We start from the raw sequence: 16236 nt of genomic DNA on the forward strand, positions 1-16236 counted from the left end.
ATTCCTACGAGCACATGCTCATTCTCTTTACTCATAAGATTTTCCTTGGGTAGGGGGAGGAAATGGTGAGCAAGCTCTCAGAGACCATAAGACTCAGATCATTCCTCTGTCATCTCTGATTCACAGAAGGTATGTCCGTATTTGAACTGAGATCTGCCTTTCCTTGCAGCTCTAAGTACTGAGCTTCCTCTTTGGAAGTGGTCAATAATTCTACTAAGCATGACGAGTCCACATCCTCAATTTGTTCCGCCAAAGTCTTGGAGTAGTTTTCATCTGTGCAGTGAAATGGTTCATCAACCATATTCAGATCATCAACCATATTCATATCATATTCAGACCCATCCAGAACCCAGATCACACAGCTTTCCTAACAGAAAAACAGTGTTCAACCAGTTCTGTGACCCAGGGAAGACCACACTCTTCTTGGGCTCCCACTCTCCTTTTCTGGACAGCACGAAAGATGCAGACTAGTCATGTCTAACATTGATTGCTCTGGGTCGTGAACAGAAGCTCAGAGCTAAGACACTTCGAAGCACCTGGCATTGCCCTTGAAATGAGTGTCCTACTGTGTTCCTATGCTTACTTTAAAATAAGGTAACATCTCCTGGCACCTCTGAAACGAGCCAGGCTTCCAATATCATAGTCAACCCCTACAGGCTACCATTTTGGCTGTTTAATTTCTCTGAATAAATATCAGAGGTAAGGAAATGCATAAGAGCAGCATCTCAAGTAAGATAAGCACTGTTTGCTCCAACAGAGAATCTGAACAATAAGCTAGGTCTGCCTATGCCATAATTCATCACCACTGACATATTGGAGAGTGTTGTAATGCACAAAAATGATTAATAAGTGAGAGAATCCTACCTCCCAGGGGTTTATACTTTCCACCATAGCTAAGTAGCTTATCCACACCAACCAGCCCTGGCTAAAGAAACTGCAAGGGCAAACTATTTTCATAAACCAGCCCATGGCCCTTCCTAGTCCTTCGTCCTCCTGCTTCTGAATGCTTCCTCCCTCTGAATGCCTTCCTTGAACATGCTTTCATGCCTCTGTGCATTTGCACAGGCTGTTTTTTCTGCTTTGAATGCTCTTCCACCAACTTGGCAAATTCCCTATTCATCCTTCATGGTCCAGATTATTTAGCAGAGTTTTGGATACACATAGAGCTGGGTTTGAATTCTTATATCTTAATACGTATATGGCTTAGGTAAACTACCTCTGAGTTTGTAAATTGAGAACAACAATAATTACTGTCTTATATAATTGCTGTGATTAGCACATTAAATACATTTAAAAAATTATTAGTACAATGCTTATCACATGGTTGACACATGGTTATTTTTGTGATTATTAATAGCATTTTTATTGGATTTGAAACAGTATCTGTCTCCTAATTCCTCAGGCTTAATTGCTATTCAGTAATAACCCTTTTATTATTCTAAACCAGGGATCTGGAACTTTCTATGAGGGATAGGATAAAAATTGTTCTAGGCTTTGTGGGCCAGAAGATCTTTGTCAACTCTGCTGTTGTTGCATGAAAGAAGCTGTAGAGAATACAAAAAAAGGATGGGCTAGTGAGTTTTGAACTCCAATATCAAATATCATATGTTATTCAACTTGTAATGCCCAATATCTAGCTCAGAAGTCTTCAAATGATGACCCATAGGCCAGATTTGACACTCCACCTGTTTTTGAAAATAAAGTTCTAACAGAACATGGCCATCCCTTTTGGTTTATTTATTGTCTATGGCTTCTTTGTCACTACAATGGCAGAGTTGAGTAGTTGATAACAGTGACGCTATGACCCTTAAAGCCTAAAACGTTTACTATCTGACCTTTTTCAGAAAAAATTTGCAAACCTAGCTCTATGCTTGGCATCTACTTGTTGAATGAATGAAGACTGACCAGAAATAGCCAGAATCAACAATGTGGTCTTAGGACCTTGCCAACTTCAGTGAAAGCAGATGGATGGAAGCAGGGATCATAAATTTTGGAAGATTCAAAGAGGTCAGCGAACTGGCAAGAGGGGTCACGGAGTAGAGGGTTGTGAGTCTTGGGCCTAGGCCTAAGACTAGTATCTTGTAATTCCCTTCTGTGCTCCCTACTAGATGTTGACCGGCCAGCTCATGTCCAGAAACGGAAACTGAGGCCCAGAGAAAGGATTAGTTTGCCGAAGGTCATATATCTGGCGTGACACTGGGTTGGTACAGGCTGGCTGCAGTACAAAGCCTTGGACGTGACATGTGCACCTAATGGAGACTTGGGCTGAAATGCTTGGCTTGCACCCCCCAAATTTGCTGGTCATTCTAGAGTTTCTAAAGTCTTACAATGTTTATCTTTCGTTTGTCCATCAGCATCTTCCTGGCCTATGGTTCAAGATGATCAGCTTTATGGTGTGCTTATTTTTGTAATGACTACCCATAAAGCCTTAAAAACACATTAAGGCATTTCACAGATGAGCAAGTCTGTGACTGATGAGGCATGAAATTTCCATTCAACCACTTTCGCCAATATTCTTCTCTACCCTGAACCCCTTTTCTAAAGCCCATTATACATACTAAGGTCCTTGTGATAATTCTTCGTAGAATGACTTCATTTTGTTTAGATGTCCCCTTTTTAGCCCCAATATCACCATGGTACATTTGGGAATCAACAGATGGAGCCTTAGATGATCATACCTAGTTAATGAATTCGTGTGGAACTACTTTTAATCAAGGATAAACTATTTTTCAGTTTTGCACTGTCCAGCTGCTACCCTGACTATCCCCTCCATCATTTATAAATAACCGTCTCTCATAGTCAATCAGAGATCCCACTTCTTTAAGATGTCCAAAGAATGTAAAAACCTTAGCAGTTGAATTGAACCTGAAGGGAAAAAGGAAATTTTACATTTATACAGAAATTTCCATTGCAGGCATTTTGGTAGGTGCATCAATTTTGAAACTTTGTGCTCTGTGGCAAATACAAACTATCCATTCATAGTAAAGTGCCCCCCTAACATCAGAGAACTGTCTAGTGGTCTTAGAGGTGTCCAGCCCACTGTGTCTAGCCTAATCACTCTTCCTGCCAGGATACATCTTCATCTAATGCATTATATCCCTCTAAGTATCCCAACATCCCGATACATGGTTGGATGTTCCTTACTTAGGAAGGACATTTCCAGGAATGGAGAATTCTGTCTCTCTGAAGGTTTCACACTCACCTGCTGGGAATTTTGATCATAAGAAAGTTCCACCTAAAGTCCATACGTTTTAACTTTCATTCAGTGACCATTTTCCTGACTTCTAGGGCCAAATCACCCAGTCTTATCCCTTTAGGATACAAAATACCTCCACAGAGTTGAGAATGGCTCTCATGCCTCTCCCTGTAGGTTCTCTTCCTTTAAGTCCAATATCTCCAATCTAACCACCCATGCCAGTTGATTTGAAGTCTCAGAGCACCTCCTATGGCCATAATCCCACTCATTGATGCTCATTAAGAAGGCCTAAGTATTTTGCTTCATTTATCACTTGTCATATTTGGTAATAATTGGATTTGATCACATGGTTAAAGGAACAATACATAAATGTACATATATTCTTTTTGTGGAGTCATTTGTTCTAGATTCTATATTCTGGAGTTTAGAACTAGAAAGACTTTAATAAGATCATCACCCATCTTTCATTTTTTTCCATTGTGTCCATATTTTTGATCTACTTCTGTATCTCCTCTATCTTTCTTTTCTCAAACCCTCTTCATTTTTATAAATGATAACAAAATTAGTATGCCTGAAAGAACTGGAATGACTTGCCTGAGTTCGTGCTGTGAAATGACATATACTTGCAAGCATTTAAAGCTAAGAAAATAATATTTAAGTAGAATCACTATGTGCCAAGTGCTTTGAACATGTTTTCTCATTCAATCTTTACAGAAAGCTCCATCCTTTCATTCCTATTTAACAGATGGTGGGACTGAGGTTAGGAGAAAGGAAAGCTTCATAGATGCTCAATGGACGTGAGCCCAGATCTTAAAGAAATTACTGGAAGACCACCCTGCTCTTCAAATTAGAGCTCTATTTAAATCATAACCCTTGGAACTTTAGGCCAATGATGCTTCTCCTTTCTGAGAGAAGTAATTATTCATCTTTTCCCATAATTGTAAAGTCTTAGAGCAGGAAAAGACCATATGGAGGTTGTCAAGTCCAACGTGATTACTAAGAAGAAAAATATGCGCCAATGCTGGTTTTCTGCATAACTCGTTTCTTTTCTGCTTTAACATCTAGCATTCTATTTTGTTGCAAAGTTCATATCTTAGATTAAAAAGAATTCATCATCACACTCACTTGAACATTTATTGTCACCTTATGACATCATTGTCACCATAGGAACAGCTGTGATTTAGCAGCATATTGCCTTCAGTTAGGGATCATGCAATGAGTTAACAAAGTATGGCAGCTTCAGATGCTGATGTGAATAGGAAGGGAAGATATGGAAAAAGAGGAACAGGTGTGCTGCTTTTTCTGCCAACGTTCCTTAGACCTGAGATGAGGTGGGAGTGAACACGTGAATAATCCTTAAGGGACAAAAATAAATCTCCTAATCACATAGCCAAAAAAAAAAAGAAGAAGAAGAAGAAGAAGAAGAGGAGGAGGAGGAGGGGGATAGAAGAGAAAGGCGAAGTATTTTGGTGACCCATTTCCAAATTTCAGAGTATTGGCAATTCTTGATCCTTTCTCTATCTTTTGTACTTGAGCCATGTAGCATGTCAGAAAGGGCAAGGAATTAAATAGGCCTGGGTGGAAATTTTTGACTGTACCAGTTATAAGCTTTTCACACTTGGGAAAGTTCCCCAATCGTTTGAATCTCAGTTACCTCATCTGTAAAACAGGTGTGATATTTGCACCCTAGAGTGTCAAGATCACAGGTAATAGTGCAAGTGAGGGATCTGACATGGAAGGCCCTCAGTTTACGTTTTCCTTTCTAAGTGGTTGAAATTTAGAGTTACAATTATGGTAGTCAGTGGTGGGCACATGGATGGTTATTGTATCAATTTCTCTATAAACAATTTCCATATGTTTCAACTATTTCACAATTGTTTAATTTCTAATTAAATATGTGTAATTTATTTAAATCCCACTTAGGTCATTGATATCAGTTCTAGAAACATTTTAATCTGTGACCTTGGTTAAACCCCTCCACTTCTCTGAACGTAAGACTATGATGAGAAAAATAGATTTTACACTTCTGTTAGTCCTTTCTAATATCATACTTTAATATATTTTAGTTGTTAAACATGCCTTTCTACACTGATGGGTTTACCCATCACTGTAACTGCAACATCACAATTGGATATTTATTTCTATTCTTATTTGTTTAATGAATTTCTTTCTAATTAGACTTCAGCAAGGAGGTTTGAATGTTTTCCTTATTGTATCTACAGGATCTGACATAACTTACACAGAGAAGGTGCTAAATATATACACTTCTTGAATAAACAGATGTCCGGCAGATATCATTATTTGAAATAAGTACTCAAAATGTCTGCAGAATATTATTGAATACCTCCATGAGTCCACTCACTAAAATAATAAAATAATGTCTGAGTTTGTCTATATTTCTTCCCTTTAGTCTTTTTGTCCTTGAGTCTCTGTCTCAAGCTGAGTCTGTATCTCTTTTTATTTCTCCCAATATACATATGCCATTCTCTTCTCTCTCTGCCTTTTTAAAATCTCTCTCTCTCTCTCCTCCACTAGGTCTCCCTCTTGCTGCTCCCTGGTCTTTAGAAGATTTTTCCTTGAGACGCTCCTGCCAACATAATTCCATGTGAGTTACATTCGTTTGCAAAACCTTTCATCACATGAAGATGTTCTATTTAATTAGTAAAAGTTTAATTTTTTTTGTCCCTGACAGAGCATCATACATCACAAAGACTGGAGAGTCATTAGCTATGAAATTAATCGGGATGGAGGAAAGTAGAATAAAATCCTAGACCTCGGTGAAACTCAGGCTCAGCTGTGTCTACCCTCCAGGATCCAGCCCTCTCAGAACCTCTTGGGCCATTCCTGTTTCTGAGGGGGCACAGTGAGGGAGGCTGTTATTTACCCCAGAAGACATTATGTTACTGCTGCTCAGGGACAGCACAGGAGACCAGGAGAACTGAAGGTTGAATATCTTGAGCACAAAATATCCCACGTGGGAGCTCCAGAGACTGTTGTGAGAGAAAGTATTTATCTGCCAGAGCCTCTTTCAGTTTAGGTGGAAGGTGACTGCTTCCACCCTTGGGGGATAAAGAATAGAGTTTGTTTTCACATCTATGCCTTGCTCAATATACAACCTTTAGGGAATGCTGCCTTAAGATTGTGATATGATGAAGAATAAAACAGGGAGCCAGAATTTGTGTAAACCCCCAAGAAGCATTCGATTTCTATATATATAGAATGTTAATTGGTTACTCTCTTGGTCTTAATGCTCTCTGGGCCTCAGTTTCCATGCCAATAAAATGGGAATAATTATGCCCACTCTAATTCTCTCACAGAGTTGTTGTGAGAATAAAAGAAAAGAGTAAAATTAATTGAGATGTTAAAATGACACGTTTTATTTCTTAAGATTCTCAAAAGTAACTTTGCCAAGTACAAAACCATATGTTGGGATTAAAAACAAAAACAAACTCTTGACAATTAATCACACCTTCTGTCCACCATGTGGATAAGAGAGATGCTGTCACATGGCAAAGAGAACACTGGTTATGGAACATCTTCACCCTTGATGACTTGCGTGACCTAGAGTCTATCTGTGAGTTTCAATTACCATATACCCCAAATGAACACAGTGGAGGTCACCTGTCAGGGTGTTGCTATAAGAACAGAATAAGTTCATAAACATCTACCTGCTTTTATTTCGTCTCAAAATATCATTAGCTAAATATTATTTTCTTAATTGTTTTGATGTAGCTATATAATCCTTACAGAGTGGGTATGGTCTAGTATGGTATTCTTCTCTCTTATCAATATTCTCTCTCCTGGATATTTGTATCTGTTTCTTTCTCTGGAATCCATCATTCAGGCAGCTTTTGCTAAGTATTGTGTGCTGTATAAAGTAGTTTGCATACATTACCTCACCTACTCCTTTAAACAACTCCATCAAAGTTAGGCGTTATCCCAATTACACTAAGAGGAGGTGAAAAGAGTTTCCAGTAGTTAGTTAGTAAGTGGGAGGTCCAGGATCCCAGCTCATAATCGTTCGCCTCTGAAGCCAAAGCATATTCCTCTTTATCCCATTGCTTTTCAATAAGCTTTCTCTAGGAGCTGTAGGAATCCCTGAATCCCCTCTGGGATCTGAGATGGGTTTGATGCTCAGGTGTAAGGAATGGGCAAACCTAAGGTCAGGCTGGATTTCTAAGCAGCAGCTGAAGGGCTTGCTTTTCTGCCTTGTTCTTTCAAATGCAACATAATGCACAGCCCAGCAGGTGACCTGAGCCTGGCAACTGGTAAATTGTCATAATAGTAATACTTTGCATCAATATAGCACCTTTCATCTGGAGGCATCTGAGGACTCCACCGACATTAATTAAACTTCACAGCATCCTAATTCTTTAAGGTCAGGACTGTACCAATTTTAAAGAGAGATAAACTGAGATGATAATGACTTTTATAAAGAACAAAATCAAGATGGATCATTTGTCAGAATAGCATTTGAAGCAGATGATAGAGGCCTAGTCTCTAAGTTGACTGAAATAATTATTAGATAAGTGTGCCGGAGAAAGCACCAGCTGTGAAGTCAGTAGACATAAGTTTTTGGCCTGACCTTTCTACTTTTTATCAGGGTGAATAGAGTCAAACCACTTTTCATTTGCATTCTCCATGTACCCTTCAGTAAGACAAGGGAGCTGCTGACCACTGTCTTCCTTAGAGTCACTTATGCTCATGGCAATGTGGTCCCTAAGAATAATCTTCCCACAGTGTCCTGAACAGTGCTTCATGGACTTTAGTCACCAGGATGTTTCAGAATCACCTCGGGGATGGTGGGGGAGAGGGGATGGTTAGGGAGCTGGTCAAAGGAATGCAGATTCCCATGGCCAACCCCAGGGATCCCAACTTAGTAGGTCTGAAACGGGACTCAGAAATGGAAAGTTTTTAAACACTCCTCAAATGATTATGATGCAGCCCAATCTGGAACCCCCTGGAGACCAACATTTGTTTTGATCTTTGCATTTTCACAGGTTATTGTGAAGCCTTCTGCTCCTGCCCCATCTACCCCCTCCACCACAACCTTCTCCCATCTCAGTTATTGCCCTAGATTTCACCTTAAAATATGGACCATCTGCTTGTTCTCAGTAGCAAGTGAGAAAAGAATTTCACATTGAGGTAGATTATAGGCAATCCACTTATGTTGATAAACCAGAATGGTTCCAAAGGAAGTTTGATTCTATAATAATAGAAGATCTTTATCAAACACTTACTATATGCCAGGCATAGTTAATTATTTTTACATGTATCAATTGATTAGATCTTCACAACAGTCTAATAGGTAGACAATTCACATTATTATCCTTATTCTATAGGCGAGAGAACTAAGACACAGAGAAGTTAAGTGATTTGTCCAAAGTCATGCAGCAGAGCTACAATTTAGACACGAACAATGAGGCTTCAGAGTCTTCCCTCTCCAGCCCTATTTATAGCATCTCAAATAATCCAGAGAAGAGAGAGGATTCTAACTACATACTATGAAGAGCTTAACATCACTGAGACCTTTGAGGATCTGATGAAAGCTATGAAAGTCTCTCCCAGAAAATCTTGGCTATGATTTAAAAAGGCAACAGATTTGTCTCTGTGACTTTTTGGGTGAGATTACAAAGACAGCACATGATAGTTAAACACAAAGGAAGACATTTTTAAATAGTCAGAGCTGTCAGAGTTTTTAATAGAGTTAGACTTCTTTAAGGAGGTAGTGAGCTAACCATTGCAAGAGATGCTCAAGCAAATGCTGAGTGGCAAATTCACAGGGATGCTGCAGATGGAATTTTTCTATAGCAAATCAGTTGCCTTTCTGAAAAAGAAAAATGCATCTTAGCGCTCTCTAAAGGAAGACACCAAAATATAGAGTCTTAATAGTCTAGTATCCATATTACCCAGTATATAATGATAATAAAAATATTACTACTTATGTAAAGAAGCTGGAAAATGTGACCCCAAAAATGAAAACTGACGCAGAAATAACCCAGCTATTGAAGTTAGCAAAATGGGACTTTAAAGCAGTTATTGTAAATATTCAAGGACTTAAAAGAATGTATGGTTATAATAAGTGCATCTCCAGCAGACAAATGGAAACTATAAAGAAGAACCAAATGGAAATTTTAGAAACAAAAAATATAATATCGAAAGTGAAAAATTCACTGATTTGGTGTAATAGCAGATTGGAGACAGCAGCAAAAGAGATCAGTGAACTTGAAGACATAATAATAGAAACAATCCAAACAAAGCACAGAGAAAATAAAAAGACAGAAAACAAATAGCAAAGCTTCAATGACTTGTAGGACAATATTAAGCACTGCAACATCCATATAATTGGAGTCTCAGAAACAGAGGAGAGAGAATGGGACAGAAAAACAATTGAAGAAATAATGGTGAAATTTTCCCCAAATTTGGTAGAAAACATAACCTTACAGATCCAATAACATCCAAAAGGAAAATAAAAAAACAAGCCACCAAAAGGATAAAAGCAAAGAAAGTGACATCTAGGGATATTATAGTCAAACAACCAAAAATTAAAAGAAAATATTGAATGACTCCAAAGAAAATGACACATCACATACAATAAAACAAGGATATAAATGATAGCTGATTTCTCATCAGAATCAATGGAGGACAAAAGACAATCAAATGACATCTTTAAAGTGCTGGCATTTGAGGATGGGAAACTGTCAACCTAAAGTGCACATCCAGCCAAAATATCCATGAAGGATGAATGTAAAATTAATACATTTTTAGATTTTTAAAAATTGAGGTAATTTGTCTCCAGGAGGCTGGCATTACAAGAAATGCTGAAGGATGTTCATTATGCTACAGGAAATTGACAGATCTACGGAAAGAGATAACAAGTACCAGGAGTGATAAGCATAGGATAAACATGGCAACGTTTTATTTTCTTAATATATTTAAAGTGCATATAACTATTTAGAGCAAAAATTATAATACTACATAAATATCACAGACATATATGTGGTACCGTAAAAAAAAACTCTACCGTTGCAAGATTCTTTCACTTTACTGGAAATAGTGACATTAACTCTAAGTCAACTCTAACAACTTAAGGATGTATATTGGAATCCCAAAGGCAACCATTTAAAAAAAATGAAGAAGTATAGCTGAAAAGCCAATAGAGGAATTAAAATTAAATGCTAGAAAATATTTGATTAACTCAAATGAAAGCAGGAAAGGACAAATAGCAAAGTAATAAAAAAATTGTAGACCTAAATCCAAGTATACGAATAATAATATTAAATCTAAATGAACTCAACATTACAATTAAAAGGCTGAGATTGTTAAACTAAATAAAAAAGCAAGATGCAGTGCAATTGTGTGGTGCTTTAAATATGAAATCACAGACAGTTTGAAAGTTAAAGGATGAAATGAAAAATACCATGCAAACATTAAGATTAAGAAAGTTGAAGTGACTATATTAATATCAGACAAAATAGACTTCAAGACAAGGAGTTTTTTTTTTTAATTTTAAAGTTATTTCAGACGTACAGAAAAATTGCAAAAGAGTTTAAAGAATCTCTATATAATCTGCACCCAGATTCTCCAAAAGTTAAAGTTTTGCCACATTTCTCTGTCTCACTCTCTGTTCCTATCTCTCTTTCTCTTCTTCCCCCTTCTCTCCCCTTTCTCTCTTTATCTGCACACACAGCCATCCCCCCCAAGACTCTGATCTCTTTTTCCGGCATCACTTGCAAGTATGGTGCACACATAATTCTCTTTTACACTTAAATATTTCTTTGTGTATTTTCCCCCAAACCAGGACATTCTCTTACATAAGCACGAATACAATGATCAAAATCAGAAAATTAACATTACTACCACAGTATTATCTAATCTACAGATCCTATTTAATTTTTCCCAATCATTTTTATAGCAAAGATAATTTTTCTTCGAGTTCAGAATTTAATCCAGGATGAAATGTTGCACTTAGTTACGTCCCTTTACATTCCTTTAATGTGGAGTGGCTCCTCAGCCTCTGTCCTTTATGACCTTGAGATTTTGGAAAATCACAGGCCTTCTTTGGAAGAATGTTCCTCAAACGGGGCCTGCCTGATGTTTCCTCATGATCAAGCTCAGGTTATACGTTTTTTGGCAGGAGTACCTTGGGAGTGATATTGTGTCTTTTTCTCTGCAAAATATTGGGAAGAAAATGATGTCTATTTTTCCTGTTTCTGGTGATTACTTTGATCATTTGATTAAAGGAGTGTCTGCCAGGTTTCTTCTCTAAAGTTGCTATTTTTGCATTTGTCATTAGTAAGTATCTTATTGCAAGATTTTTTGAGACCATGTAACTATCCTGTTTCTCATCAACTTTTGCCTACGGTTTTTGCATCCATTGGTAATCCTTACCTGAAATAATTATTACTAAATGGGTTTCTAAACGAAAGCAAGCAGTATAGCCAGAGGTAAAGAACAAAATTAATACTGAAAAAGGGTCAATTCATTAGGAAGAAATAGTGTTATAAATGCATATATGCTTAATAACAGAACTTCAAATTATATAAAGCAAAATTGACAGAATTAAAGGGAAAAAGATATAAAGTCCACACTCATCAGTGAAGATTCTAAAATACATGAAGCAAAATTGATAGAATTAAAGTAAAAAGATATATGCACAAGCAAAATTGAAGATTTTAACATCCTTCTTCAATAATTGGTAGATAACTAAACAGAAAGTCAGTAAGGATACAGCTAAAAATAACACTATCAACCATACTGACATAAGTGACAATTATTCCACACTACACCCAGAAATGACAGAAAGTACAAACTTTTCTGATGTATATAGAATGTTCACCAAGATAGGCCATATGCTGGTCTCTTAAGTAGATCTCAATAAACTTAAAAAAAAAATAGGTATCTTACAGAATATAACCTCTAATCAAATGGAATTCTATTAGAAATCAATAACTTTAAGATATGTAGAAAAGTTCCAAATATTTGTAAATTAAAATATTACTGGCGTGAACAGGACATTAGCAAAGGAAGTGAGCTTATAGAAAAGATATAAATATAAATTTCACTGTGTCACACACTTAAAGGGTCTTGGGAGATAAACAATATTTTAATGCATTTCATTATTATTTGATTTTTGTATATTTCAACAGAGAAACTAGCAGGTAAAGAAAGGATGACAATCCTCATTAAGTATAGATGCAGATGTTTAATTCCATGATTTGGCAAAGACTTTATTGGTGGGGGAAGAAAAGCATGGGCCAGACCACATGACACCCTAACACAGAGGGTGATTCCCCCAAATGTATATAGGAATAGCACCCAGTGCATTTCACAGGACCTGCTCCATATTATGATTTCAGTGGTTACTCCTCCATGATTTGGGGAGAAGGGGTACATAGCAACCCTACTTTTACTAGATTCCAGCTTTTAGAGAAGTTGACATTATTCTGGCTTCAGGGAACTATAGAAATGAAGCAGCAGCAGCAGAATTACCTGGGAGCACATCCCTGCATAAATGCCACTGGATCTTTATTAGAATGGGAACAGAATGCTTCAGAGCAGCTGACCTCAGGAGGCTAGTTCTGCCAGTAGACTGTGGAATAAAATTGCATCTATATCTATATATACATTTATATATTTTATTTTATTTTGTTTTATCTCTAGTAACTAGTTTTTCTATTATGAACTCTTCTTTATGCAAGATATATACATATGTGTGTATATATGTATATATATATTTTTAATTTTAAAAGTGAAAGTGAATTCAATGTTCAAAGCAAGAAAAGTTTTTCTTTTTTCATTACCCTTTTAGAACATTGCACTGTCCTCATTATTTTGGGAAATAAATCAGTGCTTCAAAATGATTAGGAAGCTAAAAGGGGAAAGGTCACACTTGATTTGTTTTTTCAGGCGATGAACTTCACACTTGAGAGGGAGAAAGGGAACCTGAGAATGTAACTGTGCAAGTTAGCAATCAGTGTGCCAGTCAAAATGGGTCCCAAGAAGAGAAAGGTGGTGGGGGGAGGCATTACGAATTAAGAAAAGCAATTCAGTGAAGAAGTGACTCAAAAGGTCAAGCTGCTAAGAGTTCCTGCAGGGCGAGAACCAGAAATCACACGATGCAGCCCACGCAGGCCCACATGAACGACCAGAATAATTGATGATATAAGAGCCAGGATCTGCGAAATTCACAGGCTCTTAAACCGCCCACAGACGTGCAGCCCAACTGTCTCTGTGCAAACCTTACAGAGCTCGGGTGATGGTGAGAAGATTTGGGGCTGCAAGGTGATAGGGTAGCTAAAGAGAGGGTTTATACAGACAGGGACCTGGACTATGTCCCTATCCCACCCACTATATTTTGAAGATAAACAGGGGACACTGGGAGAATCAAATTCCCCACTTTGTGTGAATACGTATGCTAGTCACTGACAACATCATGTGGCACCCTCTGGTGAAAAGCTGGAATGGAGTTGATGTACAGCTTCAAAGCTTAAGTAGCCATCCTCCTGCTCCTTAAATCTAGCTTGAGTTAGCATTCTCGAGCCTACCTGGGGGAGAAAGACGTGGCTGGTTCAGCTTGTGCTTTCTGCCTCTTGAGGAAGTAAAGGGCATATAAAAAAGATGCTATTACCTGGTCCCTGCTTTTTAAGCCTGTCTACTGTTTCTCATAGCTCAATTAGTGACTCAGACTTGACCAATCAGATGAACAACTCTTCCCGACTTTGGAGAAAGCTAGGAAGTGGGTGGAGAGTGCAGGCCTGGTGTGGAGAGGCAGAACTGTCCCCATCTATCTGCTATGTTGGGGACCAGGCAGTCACTCTCAAGCATGCACGTTTCAGCCTATAGGAGCTTGGGTGTGGCTCTCTAATCACTTGTCCCCTTGAAGAGACTCAAGCTTCTCCTAGTAACTGTTCACAGTGCTTCCTAAACCCTCAGGCCTGTTACCTTGAATCCTTCTCTCATGATCATTTCTTTGCCATTTCTCCAAATCAGAGCAGAGAAGAGTCAGGCTCTTGTGTTGGTACAGAGTGAACTTGGGAAACCACTTAAGCTCTCTGGGCCTGCCATTTTTATTCATCTTTGACTCAACCACCTGGTACTAAGCCTAGTTCTGGGAACCTCGGGCATAAACCTTAACAGCTGCTTCCCTTGAGGTACTCACAATATAGTAGGGGAGGCAAAAAAATCACATGTACTTTGGCAGACTGGGTTAGTTTGCTAGGGCCACCATAACAAATTTACTACAGACTGGGTGGCTTAAACAACAGAAATTTATTTTCTCACAGTTATGAATGCTTGAAACCCAAGATCAAGGTGTCAGCATGGTTGGTTTCTTCTCATGCCTAATCCTTGGGTTACAGACGGCCATCCTGTGTCCTCACACGGTCTTTCCTCTGGGCGCTCTCATGTCTGTTATCTAACCTCCTCTTCTTATAGGATTAGGGCCATCCGTCTGACCTCATTTTATCTTAATTACCCCTTTAAAAGAGCTATCTCCAAATATAATCACGTTCTGAGGTACTGGGGCTTAGGACTTCAACATTTAAATTTTGGGGGTACAAACTTTAGCTCATAACACAGGCACTATGTTGGATATAACAAACAAGAAGACATAGTCCTTACTTCAGATGTTTTCAGGCTAGTGGGGGAGGCAAGACCCCATCTAAACATAAACTAGGCAGGGATACAGCCATCTAGGCACTCAAATTAAAGTTGAAGAAATAAAATATATTCACAAATAAATAGTAAACAGGCATTTGGCAATGTTTCAAGTAAGAGAGGTAAGAATGTTAGGACTTGAATAAAATGGGCTCTGTCCTCCCTCCCTCACTTATAAACGTTGGCCCTTGTTAGGACTTTTGTCTTACCACCCAGCAGTAAATTCTCAACGCAATAATGCTGCAACGGGTGTGGGGTGTGGGGAAGCAGCAGGGGTGAGAAACTGGAGCCTGAAGTTCAAGCTGCCACATCCTATGTGATAAATCCAAACTCTCTTTTGCTCAGCATTCTTTACATTATCAAAGATTGTTGTTAATTATCATTATTCAGTGGGCCATCCTAATTCCTTCAAATATGTTCATGCCATCTAAGAACTAGAAGGAACCTTGGAATTCTATGAAGTTGAGGGGGAACATGGACGGGATTTAGGGAGAGCTGGGAGCTTCTAAAACAGTAATCAATTTTGTGATTATGCACATTGTGTTACCGATAGGGTCCATATTTCTCACTACATAAAGATCATGCCAGTCCTTTACAGAATACCCTCCAAAAACTTCCTCCTGTGACACTTGGAATAAAATCCATTCTCATTACTAGGCCCTACATGATCTGACCTCTGCTTATTTTCTAACCTCATCTCCTGCCACTCTCTCCCTTACGCACTAAAACACAGCTACTCTAACCTTCTTTCTATTCCAATAACACACCAAACTGATTCCTGCTTGGAAAACTTGTACTTCTTGTTTCTTCTGCCTGAACTGCCCTGCCCCGCCCCAGATCTGTGCCTGTCTGGTTCCTTCTGGTCATTCTCATCTTAATTTAAATATCACCTTCTTTGCACCCAAACTATTGACTTTCTCAACTATTGTTTATCATATTTCCTTCATTATTCTGTTTTGTTTTCTTAATATTCGCTACCACAATCTGAAATTATCTCCTCCATATGTTACTTTACTTGCTTATTTCATCCCACACAACTAAAATGTAAGCGCCGTGAAACCAAGGACCATGTTTATTGATATCGTCCAAGCCTCAGGAATTGCATCAGGCACATGGCAGGTGACCAATATATATCTGATGCAGAGATCCTCAGAGTGATTCATGATCCATTACTCCATCCCATGCTCATTAAACTAACAAACAAATAACAAACAACTAACAAGTAAAGAAGTAAAACTGAGAAACATCAATTGCTGGGAATCTGTTCATTTTTCAAATGAAGTCTGGAGGAGTTCATCTGTCTTAGCAAGCCCTGTATGGGTTCATTCCAGCCCTTTTCCACTCTTGTTTGGACCTGATTCAATTGCCAATGTTTTTCCCAA

The 16236-nt window shown here is 38.2% G+C and overlaps 1 long non-coding RNA gene across 3 annotated transcripts in view; it reads left to right on the plus strand.

The window, feature by feature from the left end:
- Nucleotides 1–4395: 4395 nt before the first annotated feature.
- LOC139079728 (uncharacterized) overlaps nt 4396–16236 on the plus strand; it is a 30913-nt gene continuing 19072 nt past the window's right edge. The window contains exons 1-3 of one of the 3 annotated variants that reach the window (XR_011533617.1): nt 4396–4527; nt 5732–5801; nt 5889–6386. This is a non-coding gene — a long non-coding RNA (uncharacterized lncRNA). Of the gene's footprint in view, nt 4528–5731; nt 5802–5888; nt 6387–16236 lie in introns of those variants that run through there. The other 2 variants (XR_011533614.1, XR_011533616.1) reach the window with 2 other exon arrangements.

Source organism: Equus przewalskii, chromosome 26, assembly GCF_037783145.1.
Source record: "Equus przewalskii isolate Varuska chromosome 26, EquPr2, whole genome shotgun sequence".
In the NCBI taxonomy this organism is placed as follows: Eukaryota; Metazoa; Chordata; class Mammalia; order Perissodactyla; family Equidae; genus Equus; species Equus przewalskii.